This window comes from Acinonyx jubatus, chromosome C1, assembly GCF_027475565.1.
Source record: "Acinonyx jubatus isolate Ajub_Pintada_27869175 chromosome C1, VMU_Ajub_asm_v1.0, whole genome shotgun sequence".
In the NCBI taxonomy this organism is placed as follows: Eukaryota; Metazoa; Chordata; class Mammalia; order Carnivora; family Felidae; genus Acinonyx; species Acinonyx jubatus.
This window is the reverse complement of record NC_069381.1, coordinates 162239826-162250998: the sequence shown is the minus strand read 5'-3', so window position 1 is coordinate 162250998 and position 11173 is coordinate 162239826. Positions and strand designations below refer to the sequence as shown.

General features: G+C 41.7%; 1 pseudogene; it reads left to right on the top strand.

Moving 5' to 3' along the window:
* Positions 1–391: 391 nt before the first annotated feature.
* Positions 392–3662, top strand: LOC106988744 (tissue alpha-L-fucosidase-like; annotated as a pseudogene).
* Positions 3663–11173: the final 7511 nt, after the last annotated feature.

Sequence of the window (11173 nt, the reverse complement as noted above, 5' to 3'; positions counted from 1 at the left end):
GGCACCACTCGTCATTTGGTATATGTAAGGTATTTAGGATGGTAGCGGCATCATGGTTAAGTCCTATGTAAGTTCTTGGCCACTGCTGCTTCTATTGCTACCATTACTACACTCTTACTCTTGGAAAGGCTAAGTGTTATCCTGCAACCAGGGGTCAGTTGGACTGGTTTCATGAGATCTACCAACCCCTGGTGTCGACCTAACCCATGTGCAGATTTGACTTTTGCTTCTCATCTATGAGTGGCCCTTTGACCCTTCAGAAGACCATCTTTCTAGGTCCACATTTTTGCCATTGGCTGCCTCTTGGGAACTGTCAGAGTGTCACAGGGAAGCTTTGGGATGTAGCGTACATGGGGGCCATCACTCTAAGGCAGTGCTTCTCAAATTATGTATGGTGAAAGGTAAGTTTTGTTGTTGTTGTTGTTGTTGTTGTTGTTTTTAAATTTCCAATCTGCCACAGCCTGGTATTTTGTAAGGTGCAATAAAAATAAGTTAAAATGGAATATAAAACCAATACACACAAAATTCAAGTCCCATTTTTTATTAGATTCAACAGACGTAACCTCCTCCTGCCAAATGTCTCTCCACATTTGAAATGCTTCCTCTCGATGCTGTGTTTGTCTCATCTCTGAACAGTAACCAAGATTACAATAGCGGGCCTCGTTTTGAACAGCAATATCTTAAAGGACAGTGAGGAACCCCAAAGGCCTGTCATTTTGTGGAGGTCAGAGGCCTCTCACCACAGTCGAGGACGCTGGCGGTCACCAGGCCTCAGGCCTCAGCTTCCCCGGTGTGAAGCTGGTGTGCAGAAGGTGACTGAGAGGCCATGAAGGAAAACTGTGTTCTCCTGGGTGCTGGCCATTCTCTTAGCTGGGAATTTATGCACAGTGAAGCAGTAGGCTGTTGAGTGCAGATGCACAGGTGTGGAAACAGTTTGTGATAGGCAGGTTTATGGCATATAAACACATTGTATGATATACTGTAATCAACTATATAAACAACTTTAAAATTGTCTCTACTTCATATTTCCAGCATTTGGTTTTGTTAATCATATGTCTTCCTGACAGCAATTAAATAACCTTGAGAGAAAACGTGCACCTGCTGTCTCCCCTGGGGAAGCTACATCTCTTTTGTGAATGACATAAGTTCTCTATAAAGCATAACTGAAGATCGAATTGAATTTGGAGATATGTCTCCTTTCTCTCTTGTTTTATCTCTAGTTGAGTTGGAGAGCATGGTTTAATAGAGCTGATCTTTTTCTGGATCCCTATTCTAAGATTCTACTTAAACCAAAACATTTCATTGAGGGGCTAATTGGAGACAAGATCTAAATGAGGTTGAGGTGGGTATGGCAGAGAGGAGGTCCCATGGTTGCCTCCTTGGCCTTCACTCCCAACCTCTCTTCCTCAAGGCTCCCGGTTCTTCTGGATTTCCTTCTGTGAACACTATACTGGTCCTGTTTTCCTTCAAACAAAACAACATAACAAAGCATTTGTTTTGCTTGGGTCAGGTTCCACACAGGGTCCATTCATTAGGATTGTTGAATTAAGTATCTCCTAATTGAGGGCTGCCTGGGTGGCTCAGTTGCTTAAGCATCTGATTCTTGATTTTGGTCAGAAGATTGAGCCCTGTGTAAGATTTTGTGCTGCATGTGCAACCTGCTTAAAATTCTCCCCCTCCCTCCCCAACTCGTGTGCACTCTCTGTCTCACTCTTACAAAATTTTTTTATTTTACCCTCTTGTACTGTTGGTGGGAATGCAAACTGGTGCACCCACTCTGGAGAACAGTATGAAGGTTCCTCAAAAAACTAAAAATAGAACACCCTGAAATCCAGTAATTGCACTGTTACTATTTACCCAAAGGATGCAAAAGTAGAAATTCATAGGGGTACAGGCACCGCAATGTTTATAGCAACATTGTCAATAATAGCCCAACTATGGAGAGAACCCAAATGTCCAATGACTAATTAAGAGATAAACAAATTGCGAGACACACACACACACACACACACACACACACACACACACAGTGGAATATTACTCAGCCATCAAAAAGAACAAAATCTTGCCATTTACAATGACGTGGATGGTGCTAGAGTGTATTATGCTAAGCAAAATAAGTTGGTCACAGAAAGACAAGTACCCTATAACTTCACTCTTATGTGGAATTTAAGAAACAAAACAGATGAACATATAGGAAGATGGGGAGAGATGAGAGGGAATAAACCACAAGAGACTCTTAATGATAGAAAACAAAGTGAAGGTTTCTGGAGGGGAGGCCGGTGGGGGGATGGGCTAGATAGTTGAAGGGCATTAAGGAGGACACTTGTTAATGATGAGCACTGGGTGTTGCATGTAAGTGACAAATCACTGAATTCTACTTCTGAAACCAATGTTGCACTGTATGTTAACTAAAATTTAAATTAAAAAAGAAAGAAAAAAGAAAATAAAATTAAAAAAAAGTCTCTCTGAGTTTTTTGACAGGTATCAGGGCTCCAGGGAGGAGGTCATGGGCCGGGTGGGCACTGACTGGGAGCTCAGTGCAGCCGCACTGCTGTGCCCTGAACTGGCTGAATCTTGACTCTAGATTTGTTCTGCGAAGCAACGTTCGGGGAGTTAGTACCCTGGGGGTGTGTTCTCGAAGCTGGCCTGGAGCAACAAGTGGTCCTGGTGGCACCAGATGGGGGAGCAGCAGCCCCAGTACCAGTGCCTCAGGACAGACAACTACCAGCCCAGCTGTAGCCACGTGGACTTGGGACCACCATTCCCTGCACACCTCTTCCACCCTGATGAGTGGGCTGACTTGTCCAAGCCATGTGGCCAGTAGGAAGTCCTGACCATGCAGCATCACAAAGGTTTCACAAACTGGCCAAGTCCTGTGTCTTGCAGCTGGAGCTCCCAGGATCTGGAACCCCATCCCCATCGTATTCTGCTGAGTTGATGAATTGGGAACAGATGTCCAGAAGAGGAACATAAGCCGTGGAGTCTTTCACTCACTCTCAGAATGGTTCCATCCCCTCTATCTATTTTGTAAGAAAAATGGCTTCAGAACACAGCATTTTGTCAGTGTGAAAAAGATGCCAGAGCTATTTGACCTTATTTTTAACCTGTTGGTCTGATGGAGAATGAGAATACCCTAATACTTATTGCAACTCTACAAATTTTCTTTCTTGGCTCTTCGATGATAGCCCTGTCAAGGATGAAGGTAAATGATCCATGGGGTTGGAAATGCTCCTGTTACCATGGATGTTACTACAACTGTCAGGACAAATTCAAGCCAGGAAGGTTACTAGATCACAAATGGGAGATGTGCACCACCATCCACAAGGCATCCTGGAATTATCATCGTGACAGGGCCATGTCTTTATATTACAAGTGAATTGGAAACCATTTCAGCACTGGCTTAGACAGTAGGTTTGGGAAGCAACTATCTTCTCAATGATGAACCAGCTAAAGGTGGACTGATCGTTCCAATCTTCCAAGAAAGGCTTCTTGCTGCAATATTCACTTATTAGGCATCAAAGGGGAGGCTATTTATGCATCTAAATCCTGCAGGGTGCAATCAGAAAAGAACACAGTATACCTTAAAAGGATCATCTATGTATGCCATTTTACTGCACTGGTCAAAAAATGGAGTCCGAAAGCTTCAATCCCTCAAGTAATCAAGATAGATTACAAAGTTAAGGGTGTTGGGAATCCATGAAGATCTGGAGTGGTCCACAGATCTGTATAAAGTTTTCCTCATTTTTCTGACCTCACCATCTGCTCTCCCAGTTGAGTTTGAAGCTGATTATTGGAGTTCAAGAGGAAAGGGACACTGCCTGCTGTTTGCTGCTTTGATTTTCCTTGTATAGCACCATAATTGTAATAAGCTAACTTTTCTTCCCTCTCCAGAGATGGCTTTTCCAACACATTGTAATCAAAGGAACTGAAAGCATTAGATTGATGTCTCAATGGACCAAGTATCTGAGCTCCTCACTCTGGGTGGCAAAAGAAAGGACTGAACAGTTAAGCTCTGAGTTTATCCATTCCTACTTCTGGAAATTATCTGAATGGAAACTGCTCTCTATTTTCTTGCTTACTTGATGACTTTAGTTAAAAAATAAGCCGAGTCACCCTGTTGCCTATGAGAGGGGACAGAAAGAGTTTGGAAAGCTCCACCATATGCTATTTATTTAGCATCAACTGTCACCAAACTCTTTCCCCTCATCCCAAGTGTGGAAGAGCCTGGAGGGGAAGGAAAAGGCTTCTAGACTGCTTATGTTCGATCTTTAGAAGTTTCTAAAGAAAACTAGTCGCTCTGAATTTCAGTCTGTTTACAGGGATGCTATTTTAAAAACTGGATGTGATTCTTTCCTGCCCTTTAACATATGATCAAATAAATACATTTGCGTGTCAAAAATTCATATATTTCCCTATCATCTCTTCTCTTTTTTTTCCCTTGCAGTTTTTGTTCTTGTTGAAAAAATTGGCTGTTTGTCTTGGAGTTTCCAACAGTTTGGATTTTGTTGACTGTGTCCCTATTTATTGTGTTATTCTGTCATTGTAAGCTCTAAATTGGCAATTAGATCTAGAGGCTTGATAAAATTCAGATTCAATTATTTTGTCAAGAATATTTCATATGCAGTGTTTTGTACTTCAATTAGGAGGTACATATCTGATTGTCTCTTTTTAGTGATCTGAGAAGCCATTGGTGGTCATTGCTCAGATCCACTAATTCATTAGGAGGTCGCAAAATGGTGATATCCTGATTCTATTGGTCCTTATTCATTTATTGGCTGAAAACATTCTATGAAGAGAAAATTCTCCTTGACTCTCTGGTTACTATGAGACTAGGTGTTTTTTGGTTTTGTTTTGTTTTGTTTTGTTTTGTTTTTTAGCACAATGAATTGGTTCCCTAGTATCCTCTAAGGTGAATCTAACTTTTTTTGTATCACACTAAACTTACAAATTTGAATATACTTGATATGTTTTAATCCATTGCATTTATCAGCATACTGATGCTCAAATCTTTGGCCAGTTGGGTCCTCTTTAAGCTGATTCCCAAACCCTCTGGATAGAACCCCAGTAGCTTTTCATAGCTTTCTACTTATCTGATATGACAAGATATTCCAGACTCTTTTCACGAGCTTCCTGCCTCAGGCCTGGAATCAGCCATCTTTCCAAGTGGCTTGGTTCCTTTTGGTGGGGAATAGTATTTAGAGACACAATTAAGGTTCCAGGGGTGCTCATTCTACTGGGTTGGCCATTGTTTACAGATGTTTCCAGTGGACAGAACTAGAAAATGAGTATTTTTTTAATGCAAAACACAGAATGAATCCAAATTGCTACCTCAGATTTATTTGCAGGATTTTTACTTAATCTCACTGATCTTACATTTGTGTCTGCTCTCCCCCAAACTGAAAGTCCTGGTTCCCAATGACACCCATATATATACATTTCTGCTTTATCTCACACTGCGAACATAATAGTTTCAGAACACCAATAACGATACCACCACAATACGATTACTGAATCAACAGTGAATCTGGATGAATTACTCTACAACATAGCATGGAGATAACTGTAAATTACAACTTAAAAGTAATGAAGTAAAATGATTGACACATTTGATTATATGGAAACAAGTGCTTTACATTTAATCCACATGAGTTATATCGGGCCCATTTTGCAGAGGAGAAAACTGAAACTCAGAGAAATTAAATATCTTACCAAAGTTTACAGTTATCAAATGGCAGAGATGGGATTAGAACATAAAGAGATTCTAACTCATTGCACTCTGAGCCACCTAGTTCTGTTCACTGTAAACACATTCAGAAAATCCAGAAATAAACACTTCCCAAACCCTACTCATAACTGGGAAATGGGAAATAAAATCTTATTAATACTGCTAGGCTATTATTATTGTTGTTATTATTATTATTAGTTTGATACAAACTTTAATGTTGAGTTGCAGAAGAGCTTTAAAAGGCACAAGAGTCTTGGGGGAGCACCTGAGTGGCTCCATTGGTTAAGCATCTGACTTTTGATTTTGGCTCAGGTCATGATCTCACAGTTTGTGGGATCAAGCCCACAGCAGGCTCTGGGATGACAGTGCACAGCCTGCTTGGGATTCTCTCTCTCCCTCTCTATCTGTCCCTCCCCAGCTCTCTCTCTCTCTCTCTCTCTCTCTCTCAAAATAACAAATAAACATTTAAAAAAGACACATGATTCTTGGGAAAGAGACTTCAGGGCATTTCAAGTATAACACATAAATATAGTATGACACTGAACATGGAAATTTACATTTTTTAGTTTTTATTCTTGGTCAGGACTCTGTTACATTATGGTAGCATATTCTTCGTCATATCTTTGTACCATGAAACATCATCTCAACCTTCAGAATTCTGCTTTAAATATAAGAAAACTGAAAGATCTTCAGATCTTTTAGTTTATTATCAGCAAAGACAGTGGCTTGGCCAATTCTTTTAATGGGAGCAGTTCAAACTGTTTGTTGGGTTTATAAAGATAGAAGGTGTCAACTGATCAGAAGTTTCACTTCTTGGTTGGTACTTGGTATTTGTGCAAGCTAAGCAATTAGTTGCAAACCATTATTCCTGTCCTTTCCAGCTTTTAATTTGTTCACATTTTAATTATTCATTTCTTTCCATTGTGCTCATGACTAGTCAACAAATACTGAATTTCTGTTTCTTAAAAGAAAACTTTTATTTTTTTATTTTTTTAAGTTTATTTATTTTGAGAGAGAGAGAGGGAGAGAGAGTGTGTGTGTGTGTGTGTGTGTGTGTGCTGTGTGTGTGCAGGAGTGGGGGAAGGGCAGCGAAAGAGGGAGGGAGAGAGTCCCAAACCACTGTCAGCACAGAGCCTGACATGGGGCTCATCTCACAAAGAGTGAGATCATGACCTGAGCCGAGGTCAAGAGTTGGACACTTAAGTGACTGAGCCACCCAGGTGCCCCTCTTCAAGAAAACTTTTAAAGCCAATTATGCTTTTTCTCCATCAGGAGCCTGGTTGTTTGTAGGGGTTTGTGAGAGCAACGAAATTCTTCCATTCATTTCGCAAAGATGTATTAAGCATTGACCTAATGTGCCAGGCATTGTTCTAGGTGTTGAAGATACAGGGAGGATAACGTAGACAAGTTTCCACTCTCAAGGATCTTACCTTCTATAGGAGGAGACAGAGGAAAGACAATGAACAAATAAAAGTCAGATAATGTCAGAGAGTGACTTTTTCTGTGAAGAAAACGTTAAACACAGTGATGTGATAGGGACTGGGGCATGTCCTCAGCTTGGATGGTTGGAGAAGTCCCTGTCTAAGATTTGAGCCACATGAAGACCCAGGCAGAGAGATGTCAGGCAGAAGAAACAAGTGCAAAGGCCCTGAGGCAGGAATATACTTGGTGTGTCTGAAGAAGAAAGAAACACAAGAGCTGGAGTGAACTGGACAAGGAAGAACACAGAGCTGGAGGGGAGTGAACTGCACTGAATGATGACTGACCTCTGAGTATTTAAGAATTTGCTTATTTATGAGTTTGTGCATTTATACTCCATCTTGGTCTGGAAAGGATTTAGAATAGCTATTTGAATGTTGTTCTTCCTTAGAGAGCCTCTAGATTTGAGAAATATAAAAATGAGTCCTTTAGCAGGGAAAGTCCAACAGATAGAGCTGTGTTTGGGCATAAGCCCCATCGGTGCAGGGTGTTTCCTTTTTTTCTTAAAAGCTCACATACCTGGAAATGTCATTTAAAAAATTATTTTCAAAGAAAATTGTCACACTGAATTTAATTTCAGACCAACAGACCCGTTATATTCTCTAATTAATCATGGCACGTGCTATTTACCAAACTCCTGTAAAAACAAATTTCTTTTGTACACATTACAAAGAAATGTTACATAAAATTAAGCACCAAGTAATGACTTTAATTTGCGGTTAGTTAATAATACACAGATGATCACGCGGCTGTAAAGGAAGCCGCTTGGGACATTAACAGATATGCTGGCACAGAGGAATTAGAAACAGGCAGACTGTGAGCTCTGGGTGGGAAATAAAGAGGACTCAAGAGTAAATGGACATTAGATGTTTCGACTTCCAGTAACAGAAACAGACCTGCTGAAGGCCTTTCCCAGGGAAGCCTGTCTAAGTGACTTTTAAGTTTCTTCATGGGTTTCTAAATTTATTTTTACCTCTTGCCCAGCAAAAAGGTTTTAGAAAATTTAATGGAATTTTCATTTAACACGAGCTTGGCTGAATGACCTTAACTAAAAAGTTGTATGTGTGTGTGTTTTTCAGCTTTGTAAGAAATTTTAATTGTTTCAAGTTCTATAAGCCACTTTACTAGACTAATTTCTTGGCACTTAATGATTCCAAGCTAAGGAAGCCCGGGTGGCTCAGTTGATTAAGGGTCTGACTTTGGCTCAAGTCATGGTCTCACAGCTCATGAGTTCGAGTCCCACATCGGGCTCCGTGCTGACAGCTCAGAGCCTGAAGCCTGCCTCGGATTCTGTGTCTCCCTCTCTGCCCCCCACCCTCTCTCTTTCAAAAATAAATAAACATTTAAAAAAAGTTTACAAAAATGATTCCAAACTAAGATGCTCAACTTTACATTTTTAGAAATAAATATAAAATAAAGTCTTACTATCTGAAGTAAATCAATGTTACATTTCTCTGAGGTCTACAGGCTACGTAAGTAATCACGCAAACAGACACCCAACAACGAAAGTTCTCTATTTCATGTCATAGCAGATGGGATGGAAAACCAGTCTGCCCAGAGGATCTGTGATTAAAATTTGTTTAAATCTTGGGGCACCTGGGTGGCTCAGTCAGTTAAGCATCTGACTCTTGGTTTCAGCTCAGGTTTGTGAGTTTGAGCCCCCACCAGGCTCTGCACTGACAGCATGGAGACTGCTTAGGATTCTCTCTCTCTCTCTCTCTCTCTGCACAACCCCCGCCTCAAAAATAAATAAGCATTTAAAAATTTTTGTTTAAACCTCTAGAAAGGAGGAATGGAAAGTTGTCAGAAGACTGAAAATGGCTCACCTCCTTCCTGCAGAACAACTTTTCTGATATTTTCTCAGTTTCACTGCTCCCACCTAAAAGCCATCTGAAAGGGGTTTGCACAATGAAAGATTCATGATGTCAAGAATCCTCTCAAGAGAGGAGTTCACTGTCTGGAGAAGCATTGAGAGACTCCTAAAGCCATTCAGGGCTCTCACCAACTCACAGTGTGACTCTTACCTTGTCACTTCATCTGTGCGTGTGCTTCCTTTGCTTTGTATGTGAAATGGGTATCAACTGACTATTTACTTCACAGTGTGGTTTCAGCTTTCTAAACAGGTGACAAACATCCCTGTCATCTAGGTTGGAGATTATAGCGGCCCCACATTGCTTCTCTCAGGCACCTATAGCTGCTGCCTATTCACCCAAGGACTCCGGGTGAAGGATTCTTATTCTTACTGATTATGGAGCAGGATGGGAAGGAGGAGGTCTGTATGACTTGATGCAGAATTAAGGTTCACCATGGTCCTTGCCAGGCTTTGGGGCAATGAGATAATGCAGGCACACATCCCATTATGAAACTAATGATGAGCTGAAAATAAAAAGGAAATTTAGAGAAGGGAAGCCTCAGAAAGGGATTAATCAACAACTCCAAGGCAGTATCCTGCTGTGCTCATGTTTTCTGCAAATATTGACTCTGAAGGATTAAACACGTGCCTAACCACTATGTAACTGTCCCTGTGAAAGAGTGTTTCCATTTGACTATCTCAGACCAAAGGCAATTCAGAACAATAGAGGCAAGGGCCCCTCCCCCCTCCAAGGATAGTGCCTTAACTCCCCTGCAGGGAGGGGCCAGTGCTACGCGTGTGGTAGTTGTTTGTGTGTGTTGAACTTCTGCTCCATCACCAGTGGTAGGAGCAGGGTGTATCACAAACATGCTACAAATATACATCCACACACACCTCATTGGAGCTGGAAGAAGAAAAGGGTATAAAGAAGGGATCTTTCTTCTTCCTTTGCATTTGCAAAGTCATCCCATACTTCACCGGAAGTAGTCTGGGACATGGAAAGAAGTCTGTTTGGACTTTAGGAGAGCTGGAAATGGGAGTGAGATTGGGAGAAAGGAAGTACACAGAAGGTTCTGGTGCCTAGGCAATTCAAACAGTATGGAATACAAGTCAGAGAAGAAGGGAATGATTTCTTTAAAGACGAGGCTGCATTCGTTCTGGAAACCAGGGTCTCTCACTGGGCAAGTCGTGATTGTTTCAAACAAGATCATCTGGGAGCTGACCGAGAAGCCAAGTCGCAAAGCTTTGATGTGAAATGTTTGTACAATGTGAGACACGTATTCTTTCACATAAACTTCTTAGAGCAGACTGTCTCAGGCTTGACTACGTCCTGATAGCATGTTTATTGATCCTATGATTTGGATTTGATGTGTTGCGGATTAGATGATGGTTCAGCAAATATTCACAGCCACCTCCAACCACTGCCCCTCCATGCCTTCCTGGGAGAGTGCACTTTCCTACTCCACCGATGTTGGGTGTGGCCACGTGACTTGTTTTGCCCAGTGGAATATTATTAGCAGACATGACACAAGCAGAGATGGAAAATATACTGGTGCGTTTGGGCTGGCCCTTCTCGGGCTGCTGCCCCAAGAAGAAAATACCAAGCCTGGCCTGGTGGTCTAAAGAGGATGAAAAAAACATGTAGAGATGATCTGGATGCAATCTGTGGCTTGAAATCAAGGCCAGCTGAAGCGAGCTTGGATCAGCCAAATCCAAACGTAAGAGGGAAAATAAATGAGAGCTCTTTCACGTCACTGAGATTGGGACTAGTTTGTGGCATAACATTACTGTGGCTGTAGCTACCTGACAGAAGCAGAACTGCTGGCTGAGCACATCAAAAAGGCAAGGAGCATGTGTTGTATAGTGTTTATAGGGCACAGTGAGTGAGCAGAGTGGTGGAGTCCCCAGTAGGTGTGAGTAGAGCTGTGAATGGTGGGGGCTACCATGTAGGGCATGAGGCTCTTGCTGAACACAGATCAGGATCAGAATTTGGCTGTCACTCTCTCTGGCGGCACCGGAGGTACTAACACTGCTCTTGCAGCCCAAGAGTGGGTCCCTGAAGGGTAACGTTGTTCCCGGCAGAAATGGAGAGAATTTGGTGCTGATTTGGTCCG